At 44.1% G+C, this 12,067-nt stretch overlaps 1 long non-coding RNA gene across 1 annotated transcript in view; it reads left to right on the top strand.

Annotated features, from left to right (window-relative positions):
• The window catches only part of LOC124777991, a 39,165-nt gene extending 33,227 nt beyond the window's left edge, over positions 1-5,938 (top strand). The window contains exon 3 of the long non-coding RNA XR_007015820.1: positions 5,582-5,938. This is a non-coding gene — a long non-coding RNA (uncharacterized LOC124777991). The remainder of the gene's footprint in view (positions 1-5,581) is intronic.
• The last annotated feature ends 6,129 nt before the right edge of the window (positions 5,939-12,067 follow it).

The following is a 12,067-nucleotide window of genomic DNA, read 5'->3' as shown; positions in this document are numbered from 1 at the left end:
ATTAATTATAATATGTACTATAGACAGGCAATCACAGAACAATTCAATTTGTATATCATCAAACTGGTGTCTTAGAGCGGGTGACACATTATCATGGTGAATTCTGATCGACTTCAGTTTTGTGTAATGTACACACATCAAAGAAAGTTTTGCATCAGCCCAGTTCCCAGAACTCCTGAAGATAGATGTTGACTGTGGCTACTGTATCGCAGAGACAGTCCCTTTGACTGTACAGAGATGTCACTAAACCCGTCCAAAGATGTAAACAAGCATGCTTGAGCAGCGCCTATTAGACGGAGGCGGTCCGACAGCCCATCAGTTCCAGTCATTCCACTGGGAAGTAGGTACACGGTTCGTGCTGTCTGTAGTTCAACCATGCCTAGACGCGGTTCGATCGCGTTCGCATTGTTAGTTTGTGCCAGGAAGGGGTCTCAATAAGGGAAGTGTCCAGGCGTCACGGAGTGAACCAAAGCGATGTTGTCTGGACATGAAGGAGATACAGAGAGACAGGAACTGTCGATGACATGCCTCGCTCAGGCCGCCCAAAGGCTACTACTGCAGTGGATGACCACTACCTACGGATTATGGCTCAGAGGAACCCTGACAGCAACGAAACCATGTTGAATAATGCTTTTCGTGCAGCCACAGGACATCGTGTTACGACTCAAACTGTGCGCAATAGGCTGCATGACGCGCAACTTCACTCCCGACATCCATGGCGAGGTCCATCTTTGCAACCATGACACCATGCAGTGCGGTACAGATAGGCCCAACAACACGCCGAATGGACAACTCAGGATTGCCATCACGTTCTTTTATCGATGAGTGCCACATATGCCTTCAACCAAACAATCGTCGGAGACGTGTTTGGAGGCAACCCGTTCAGGCTGAACGCCTTAGACACGTGGAGAGCGTGTTCTCCAGACATGAACCATATCGAACATGCCTGGGATAGATTTAAAAGGGCTGTTTATGGACGATGTGACCCACCAACCGCTCTGAGGGATCTACACCGAACCGCTGTTCAAAAGTAGGACTATCTGGACCAACAGTGCCTTGATGAAATTGTGGACACCACCTCTGAAGGTCTACATCTACATCTACATTTATACTCCGCAAGCCACCCAACGGTGTGTGGCGGAGGGCACTTTACGTGCCACTGTCATTACCTCCCTTTCCTGTTCCAGTCGCGTATGGTTCGCGGGAAAAACGACTGTCTGAAAGCCTCCGTGCGCGCTCTAATCTCTCTAATTTTACATTCGTGATCTCCTCGGGAGGTATAAGTAGGGGGAAGCAATATATTCGATACCTCATCCAGAAACGCATCCTCTCGAAACCTGGCGAGCAAGCTACACCGCGATGCAGAGCGCCTCTCTTGCAGAGTCTGCCACTTGAGTTTGTTAAACATCTCCGTAACGCTATCACGGTTACCAAACAACCCTGTGACGAAACGCGCCGCTCTTCTTTGGATCTTCTCTATCTCCTCCGTCAACCCGATCTGGTACGGATCCCACACTGATGAGCAATACTCAAGTATAGGTCGAACGAGTGTTTTGTAAGCCACCTCCTTTGTTGATGGACTACATTTTCTAAGGACTCTCCCAATGAATCTCAACCTGGTACCCACCTTACCAACAATTAATTTTATATGATCATTCCACTTCAGATCGTTCCGCACGCATACTCCCAGATATTTTACAGAAGTAACTGCTACATGTTCTAAAATTCTACAACAGATCGACGTCAGAGATATAGGTCTATAGTTTTGCGCATCTGCTCGACGACCCTTCTTGAAAACTGGGACTACCTGTGCTCTTTTCCAATCATTTGGAACCTACCATTCCTCTAGAGACTTGCGGTACACGGCTGTTAGAATGGGGGCAAGTTCTTTCGCGTACTCTGTGTAGAATCGAATTGGTATCCCGTCAGGTCCAGTGGACTTACCTCTGTTGAGTGATTCCAGTTGCTTTTCTATTCCTTGGACACTTATTTCGATGTCAGCCATTTTTTCGTTTGTGCGAGGATTTAGAGAAGGAACTGCAGTGCGGTCTTCCTCTGTGAAACAGCTTTGGAAAAAGGTGTTTAGTATTTCAGCTTTACGCGTGACATCCTCTGTTTCAATGCCATCATCATCCCGGAGTGTCTGGATATGCTGTTTCGAGCCACTTACTGATTTAACGTAAGACCAGAACTTCCTAGGATTTTCTGTCAAGTCGGTACATAGAATTTTACTTTCGAATTCACTGAACGCTTCACGCATAGCCCTCCTTACGCTAATTTTGACATCGTTTAGCGTCTGTTTGTCTGAGAGGTTTTGGCTGCGTTTAAACTTGGAGTGAAGCTCTCTTTGCTTTCGCAGTAGTTTCCTAACTTTGTTGTTGTACCACGATGGGTTTTTCCCTTCCCTCACAGTTTTACTCGGCACGTACCTGTCTAAAACGCATTTTACGATTGCCTTGAACTTTTTCCATAAACACTCAACATTGTCAGTGTTGAAACAGAAATTTTCGTTTTGATCTGTTAGGTAGACTGAAATCTGCCTTCTATTACTCTTGCTAAACAGATAAACCTTCCTCCCTTTTTTTATATTCCTATTAACTTCCATATTCAGGGATGCTGCAACGGCCTTATGATCACTGATTCCCTGTTCTGCACATACAGAGTCGAAAAGTTCGGGTCTGTTTGTTATCAGTAGGTCCAAGATGTTATCTCCACGAGTCGGTTCTCTGTTTAATTGCTCGAGGTAATTATTGGATAGTGCACTCAGTATAATGTCACTCGATGCTCTGTCCCTACCACCCGTCCTAAACATCTGAGTGTCCCAGTCTATATCTGGTAAATTGAAATCTCCACCTAAGACTATAACATGCTGAGAAAATTTATGTAAAATGTGTTCCAAATTTTCTCTCAGTTGTTCTGCCACTAATGCTGCTGAGTCGGGAGGTCGGTAAAAGGAGCCAATTATTAACCTAGCTCGGTTGCTGAGTGTAACCTCCACCCATAATAATTCACAGGAACTATCCACTTCTACTTCACTACAGGATAAACTACTACTAACAGCGACGAACACTCCACCACCGGTTGCATGCAATCTATCCTTTCTAAACACCGTCTGTACCTTTGTAAAAATTTCGGCAGAATTTATCTCTGGCTTCAGCCAGTTTCCTTACCTATAACGATTTCAGCTTCGTTGCTTTCTATCAGCGCTTGAAGTTCCAGTACTTTACCAACGCAGCTTCGACAGTTTACAATTACAATACCGATTGCTGCTTGGTCCCCGCATGTCCTGACTTTGCCCCGCACCTGTTGAGGCTGTTGCCCTCTCTGTACTTGCCCAAGGCCATCTAACCTAAAAAAAACCGCCCAGTCCACGCCACACAACCCCTGCTGTCCGTGTAGCCGCTTGCTGCGTGTAGTGGATTCCTGACCTATCCAGCGGAACCCGAAACCCCACCCCCTTTGAGAGTTTATTGTAGTGCCTCATTGACTGCAATTTTGTCTCGCAGTTCACATGATTAACCCATGTTTCGTCACCAGTAACGATGCGATCGAGTAATGAGTCGCCATCTTTCTCGTAAGCGTCCAAAAACGTTAACGCTGCAGCCATTCGCTGATTTTTGTGAATCTCTGTCAAGATTTTTGGTATCCATCTTGCACAAAGCTTGTGGTAACCAAGCTTTTCGGTAATGATTTCGTGCAACAAACTTCGTGAAATTTGTGGAAAACTCATAGAGAGTTCCGTTACTGTGAAATTACGGTTTTCACGGACGGCGGCATCGACTTTTTCGACAAATTCGGCAGTCACTATGCTGGGTCTTCCACTTCGCTCTTCGTCGTGAACGTTAGTTCGGCCACTTTTAAATTTTGTGACCTTTGACACACTCCACCTTCAGTGATTATGTTGTCCCCATACACTTCACAAAGCTGCCGATAGATTTCTATCGGTGTACAGTTTTTTGCAGTCGGAAACCTTATTACAACACGCACTTCACACTTCGCGGCATTTTCAATTAACGCTGACATTTCAAACTGTCACAGTAACTCAACGGAGTACAGCACGAATCTCTCACTACCACGGCAGCATGCCGACTGAGCGGCGGAATGCCATGACACCAAGATGGCCGCGCTAGCTCCGCCCCTAACGGACACAAACGAAAACGTAATGTACTTTGTGGGTAGCCCTCGTACATGCAGCCCGTCCGCAACTCGTGATCGTGCGGTAGCATTCTCGCTTCCCGCGCCCGTGTTCCCGGGTTCGATTCCCGGCGGGGTCAGGGATTTTCGCTGCCTCGTGATGACTGGGTGTTGTGTGCTGTCCTTAGGTTAGTTAGGTTTAAGTAGTTCTAAGTTCTAGTGGACTGATGACCATAGATGTTAAGTCCCATAGCGCTCAGAGCCATTTGAACCACATGCAGCCCTCTGCGGCTAGAGGGCTCCGGATTTCAGCGTGTAAAATGGCGGCGTGTAACTTAACTGTATCGGCTATGTGAGAAATTGCATACTTTAATCGAGTCTCGAATTAGAAGAATTCGTTTACACATGGAGCACCCTGTCCTTCAGAATGCCAATGCCGGATCACGCACGAGCGCTGCGACATCTGCAACAGTCCGTCGCCTTGGATTCACTGATATCGACCATCCTCCATATAGTCGCGACTTGGCCCAATCCGACTTTCATCTGTTTCCAAAACGTAAGGAATACCTTCGATGACTTCACTTTGATAGTGATGAAGCGATGCAGGCAGATGTGAAGCTGTAGCTCCATCAACAAAGTAAAACATTCTACAGTGTCGGTATAAACAAATTGGTCTCTCATTGGGAGAAATGTGTTCATCTCTAAGATAACTTTGTTGAGAAATAAATATGTAGACGAGAAAAATAAAGATGTAGAATGTTAATAACGTTTGTTTCATTGGAAAAGTTGAATGAGTTTTCACATAATGAATTCGGAGACATCACTTTACAGGACGCCCTCGTAAATGGCTTAAGCTTCTAGAGTGAGCCAATATACCAGTTCCTGTTGTTGAAACGGCTGCTTTTCATATAAATCATGCTAAAAAAACACTCGCTATAATTTTTCTGTTCTGATCACTGGCTCTTAAGCATCCTGATCTTACACCACAGCGACAAATAATTCTTCAATTATGTACTGTGAAGATATGATCCCATTTCACATCCTGTCACTCGAATGAAAAAAAAATTAATTGTCATCGTAGAACACTTAAAACGTATCACAGCGGAGTTTCACCTGCCTGTCTTCAAATCAGATATAAACTGTCTAAGTACCTACTCTAAACACACGCTTTTCAATACCCCAAAGCTGTCTTCCAACTTCTGTGTGATACTGACCACAGTTCAATTGTGCAGCAAGCTGTAGTTGCTAATTCTGAATTCTCTTGCTCTACACAAAGCAAATGCTGTAGTGGATACAATCGACAAGTTAATATTGTATCCTGAATCGGGATTTGAACCCAGATCCCTGTCATACACACTCAATAGCTATACAGTTTCTCTTTTTATGATTGTTCTGATATGATGATCTTTAACTGGAGGATAACAAAACGCGCATTGTTTTGTTTCAGTGTTCCTCGGCTACAGAATTTACAAGTCACAGAGAGAGACAAGCGAGAACTCAGCGACCAAGCGGACACAATCGGATGAAACGAACAAGAAAAGGAGATAAATGTTCAATTCTGGAAGAGAAATTAAAGTAAGCATATTTTGGAAAATTCGATTTGCTAGTTTTGGGACACAAAGAGAAGTAGTGACTTCTGCAAGAGAAGAAAGGGGCGATTAGCATACAGTGACAAATGATGAGTCAAACAATGTTCACTAGGGTATTTTTAATATATACGTTTTTTATTTCCTTGCAATTCTGTAATAATTTTTGTTCTTATGTACCACACTTTACATTACTATGCATTGCTCGTAGTAAGTTACTGTCAGCTTACCGTTCCAGCTTTGCTGTTTACGGTTGCGTTTATTTTATTTTGCCTTGTAAGTTTATTGCATGAAAGTGACTAATGCTCTGTCGAAATAAAAAAAATGGTTGAGGAAACTTTAGTTTTATTTCAGTCAAAGCTTCAAATTTTCTTTTTTTTCTTTTTAAGGTTTTCGTCACTAGCACTTCATTATTTGTTATCGTATTCTAATTGTGTGTAGAAAGCAAAATGTACAGAATTACAGTAAATGAGAATGTATAGAAACTAATGAAGTTTGACTTGCCTGTTATAAAACAAAATATTTCTGTGAACAAAGAAATCTACAGTAGTCAAAGTTCAGTTTACCTTGAAACAGAACTTCCTTTTGTTTTGTGTGTATCCCATCTAGTACAGGGTCCACTATTTCAGGATTTGGCGAATTTCATCATTTTCGTCGAGGTGACCTGAGAATGGGAAGTAGCGTGCGCGATCTATGAAACAATGGCGTGTTGGACAACGATTTGAAGTTGAAGTAGAACTCAAAAACGCAGTAGTAAATTGGTGCAGTTCTCAGGCTGAGAACTTCTATGCAGTGGAATTGAAGAAGCCAGTGCAACGCTACGAAAAATGCTTTGGACTGAATGGTGATTACATGGAAAAGTGAGGTAGGTTTGAAGGTCGCATGGTCGAGTCCTAAAAGACAGGATAGAGGGGACGTTAAGGACGTTGAAGAGACAAGAGGATTCCAGAAGGGAAGATCCTTTAATGACATTTTTACTTTAAGACAACTAATGGCAAAGAAGGTGGAAAGGAATCTGAGAAGCCATTTTAGTGTTCATAGATCTCTAGAACACGTATGACACAGTGCCGCTAAAGAAACTGAAATCCTGAGGGGAAGCGAACTTGATAAAGACATATGTTAGAAGTATATACAGCCTTCGCAAGTTTACAGATTGTGAAATCTACGTGAGGAACAAAATTTCTTCACAGCGTTTTAAAATTACAAAAAGATTAAAACAGGAATGCTGCTTATCTCCTACATTGTTTAAAATGTGCAGCCAGACTGCTTAGACATGTGGAGCAGGAAATGTGCAGGAATGAACATTCATATTGTCGTACATCTGACCTTTGTATCTGCACAGTGAGTGTACCACTTAGAACGCAAATGGACAAAACTTCTAAACTGTCTTCTAAAGCCCAGGGTGTCAAACAGACATTCTAAATAAATATGACCCTGGCCCTGTAAGGCAGCTAATATCAGGTGTGGATCGTAAGAAAAATCATTAGAAATGCTGCTGTCAAGTACCTACAACGGATGAATTAATAAAAGTGGAAGTCTGGGGTCTATCCTAGAAAGACAAAACAACTCTTCCCTTTTTTATTTTACACATAATTTATCAACTGTTGCTTTCAGGGGTCAAATGGTAAACAACAATCGTGTTCAATTACTTTTGATACTCAATCACAAAATATTTAATTCTTGAACATATTGAAATTATGCCTATTAAAATCGTTATCTCTACACATGAAAATTTTCTACCACAGGAAAGAATGAATATTAAAAATCCTCATCAGCTCATTTAAATCTACATTGTTGTATCTGGTCAGCGCACCGAGTTGGTGGAGCATAAATTTACTTTTTGAACCAATGAAAATCTCTCATGTACTCAATGTGAGGGTGGGTTAGTATCCTAGCTTTTGATATTCAATGGTCAAAGCGTACGCAAGGTGGAGTGAGCAAAATCTAGACACAACATTTACTGTGACTTAACTCGCGATGGTACTTTACCAAGTGGCATCTGCAATGCCGTTGTCTCTGTGCTAGAGCTGAACCGCTAATTCCCTACTCTGGCCTTGACTGAATTCACTCAGTTGTAACTTTCCTGCATTCTGTAGAACTAATCTTTCTCTACTCGAAATAATACACTCCTGGAAATTGAAATAAGAACACCGTGAATTCATTGTCCCAGGAAGGGGAAACTTTATTGACACATTCCTAGGGTCAGATACATCACATGATCACACTGACAGAACCACTGGCACATAGACACAGGCAACAGAGCATGCACAATGTCGGCACTAGTACAGTGTATATCCACCTTTCGCAGCAATGCAGGCTGCTATTCTCCCATGGAGACGATCGTAGAGATGCTGGATGTAGTCCTGTGGAACGGCTTGCCATGCCATTTCCACCTGGCGCCTCAGTTGGACCAGCGTTCGTGCTGGACGTGCAGACCGCGTGAGACGACGCTTCATCCAGTCCCAAACATGCTCAATGGGGGACAGATCCGGAGATCTTGCTGGCCAGGGTAGTTGACTTACACCTTCTAGAGCACGTTGGGTGGCACGGGATACATGCGGACGTGCATTGTCCTGTTGGAACAGCAAGTTCCCTTGCCGGTCTAGGAATGGTAGAACGATGGGTTCGATGACGGTTTCGATGTACCGTGCACTATTCAGTGTCCCCTCGATGATCACCAGTGGTGTACGGCCAGTGTAGGAGATCGCTCCCCACACCATGATGCCGGGTGTTGGCCCTGTGTGCCTCGGTCGTATGCAGTCCTGATTGTGGCGCTCACCTGCACGGCGCCAAACACGCATACGACCATCATTGGCACCAAGGCAGAAGCGACTCTCATCGCTGAAGACGACACGTCTCCATTCGTCCCTCCATTCACGCCTGTCGCGACACCACTGGAGGCGGGCTGCACGATGTTGGGGCGTGAGCGGAAGACGGCCTAACGGTGTGCGGGACCGTAGCCCAGCTTCATGGAGACGGTTGCGAATGGTCCTCGCCGATACCCCAGGAGCAACAGTGTCCCTAATTTGCTGGGAAGTGGCGGTGCGGTCCCCTACGGCACTGCGTAGGATCCTACGGTCTTGGCGTGCATCCGTGCGTCGCTGCGGTCTGGTCCCAGGTCGACGGGCACGTGCACCTTCCGCCGACCACTGGCGACAACATCGATGTACTGTGGAGATCTCACGCCCCACGTGTTGAGCAATTCGGTGGTACGTCCACCCGGCCTCCCGCATGCCCACTATACGCCCTCGCTCAAAGTCCGTCAACTGCACATACGGTCCACGTCCACGCTGTCGCGGCATGCTACCAGTGTTAAAGATTGCGATGGAGCTCCGTATGCCACGGCAAACTGGCTGACACTGACGGCGGCGGTGCACAAATGCTGCGCAGCTAGCGCCATTCGACGGCCAACACCGCGGTTCCTGGTGTGTCCGCTGTGCCGTGCGTGTGATCATTGCTTGTACAGCCCTCTCGCAGTGTCCGGAGCAAGTATGGTGGGTCTGACACACCGGTGTCAACGTGTTCTTTTTTCCATTTCCAGGAGTGTAGCTATTGCACCCTTGCTATGAGTTGGAGCGAAGTGCACAGTTTCCTTGCACGCAAAAATTCCCACAGGAATATTTAACTACCGCTTTGCTATCTGTCGCCACGATACATGGAAGTGTATCGTTCTCACTTCGCAGAAAGCGAACTCCCAACGCCTTCGCTTATTTCCATACGCTTGTGCCGTCCGCTAGGAGACAAGCGAGAGAGAGAGTGAGAGAGAGAGAGAGACAGAGAGAGAGAACCTTAATTTTAGGTCTCAAAATGCTTTTATATAATGGAGATCTCCCCACCGTGTCGCGTCTGCGTCGCCAATTATGACTTCAGTCAATCACTGTCTCGCTAGAGGTGAATAAACATATTTATTTTTCTTTCTGGCTTGTGGCCTAGCCTTGTTAATGAACTACAGCCACTTACCTTCGGTCCAGGCCTTATTTACGCTAAAAAGAATAATGTATTGTTCTGGCCTTATCCATTTCTGCGCTGAAGCTCGCCATTCTCTTGCTAATGAGAGTTTTACGATATCATTATCCACCTGCTCGGTTCATCTCCAAAATGCGTTTCACTTTAATTTGTTTGTTTCATGCCACTGTCCGTATGTTGGTAGAGATTGTTTTGTTAGTTTTCGGGTACATGAGATTAACTGAAATTGCCTTTTGTTGATATAATGTAATTATTATTTTCTGAGGATCTCATACTGTATCGTACTGTTGTTGTGGATAAAGTTCACATAAGGTCCGTCACGGTCCGGACACCTAACAACATAGCAAAGGATCAATGTTTGTACATCTTGTTCTTTGCAGATGATCAGGTACTGGTGACCAGTGAAGAGGATGATATCTGCTTTATGCTAATACAGTTACTAGAATAAAATGATAAGTGGGGATTTAAAGTAAATATTCAAAAGACTGAATACCTATGCAGTGGAAAATGTAGGAAACTTGATAGCTGAAGGTCAGCACTTCAGGGCGGCATACTATCAGAAGACGATACAAGTAATTGAGAAATACAGCAATATATAGCCCATAGGAAAATAGCAGAAGTTAAACCATATCTGGAATATAAGTTGAAAAGTAAAGAAAATGCTATACAGAAGTATTGTAGAGCCTATGACGACTTATGGATGCGAGTGTTAGGAGCTTACTGAAAAAAATGAAAACAAACTGAGAGTTGTAGAAATTGATTACCTTAGAAGATCACCTAGAATATCTCAGCGAGATCTTGTAGGAAATGCAACGATTAGGGAAATAATACAGACTCAAGAAAGCATCATAGACAGAATAGAAGGACAGCAACTATACCTAGTACGGATATACAATGCGAACAACAGACAGATGATCAAAGAATATCTTTATTTACCATCCTCAGGGAAGAAGGAGAAGAAGATGAATGAAGATTGTTTGGTTATGGTGTAAAGGAGGTCCAGCTGCCAAAGTACGGTTTACTATCGCACCATGAAGGATAAGAAACCTCTGACATTGAACGTTTGTAAGCAAATAGGGAGCTTACAAGGACAGTGGTACAGCTAGAATGAGCTATGAGGGTGCGGTGGGGGTGGGGGAGGGATCGTTATGTCGCGCGTTGGTAGCCTAGTTGGTAAGTGCACGGCTTGTAAAGGCAAAGTTTCAGGTTTGAATCACAGACTGAAACACAATTTTAATCTGCTGGTAAGTTTCAAAACAGCATTCTGTTGCAATGTGAAAGATTCATTGACAAGAACTACAGATGCCTTGGAAAGTATGATTCCTTATTTACGTTTGGTTCTTAAAAGCGACAATTTTCTATTTACATACTTGTGATCCAAGTAGTACGAAGTCAATCGGCTCTCCAGAGTACATTTTTATAATTGAGCATAGTGGAGAGACCAAGAATCAGTGTCGCACGTTGTTTGTCTTCCATTATTGCTTCCAATGCCGTTCTTAGAGATGAAAGGTGTTTCCAAGCAAGTAATACAAACTTTACGGAACATGAAGTCAGACATGTTGTAGACAACTCTGCCAGTGGAATACGAGAACCTATGAACCGTTGTTTGTACGATGAATAAACTGATTTATTATTTATGCAGATGTAAATCTAACCAACATATAGGCATACATCATGAGGGGCAGGGCGCAGGAAACTCCACTAACACATCGCAGATGGCGGCTTGCGTATAATGGTATGGTCAGCCAATAAGTAATGCTCTGTAATGATTGCAGCAATTGAAGTGTGGAAGGGGCGCAAAATAATTTGGACTGTACCAGTGTAGGTTCAGATCACGTAATACGGGAAGGGGTGGGGAGGCAGGAGGATAGTGGGAGCTCTGTTGTGAACGGCTAACGTGCGGTAGGATGGGAGGAGGTGCACCTGAATCCTACACCAACTGTATAGAGTATACCTCGCATCAATTATAAGCTATAGCTAACAAGTCTGAAACCAATCGTATTAACCAGCTATGTCAATAGCACCAATGAATTAACAAATATAGTCAATAACTAGTCACACGTATTCCGAAAAAGTTCACTGGTGTCCAAAATTAAAGCAACAATCTGCTATTTCCCCGTCCTGTCTAACCACGATATAATCATACAAACTGCCAGAAGATGTTGTGACGATTGTGTCATGCACGGAATACGGCATTCCGATCAATGGACAACCAAGCCAGCAAAGACATCAGGGCACCTATCAAGCTGGGTAGTGTTTGCAGGGTAGTCCCACATCCACAATCGTTGTGTATACAGTCACAGACGGTGCAGTGTGTCATAGAGAAGACGCCTACAGACTCTCTGCTGTAGGGGGTCATAGGAAGAATGGAAGCAGGAGAG

This window comes from Schistocerca piceifrons, chromosome 2 (genome assembly GCF_021461385.2).
Source record: "Schistocerca piceifrons isolate TAMUIC-IGC-003096 chromosome 2, iqSchPice1.1, whole genome shotgun sequence".
NCBI lineage: Eukaryota > Metazoa > Arthropoda > Insecta > Orthoptera > Acrididae > Schistocerca > Schistocerca piceifrons.
This window is presented reverse-complemented; position numbering and strand designations above follow the sequence as displayed.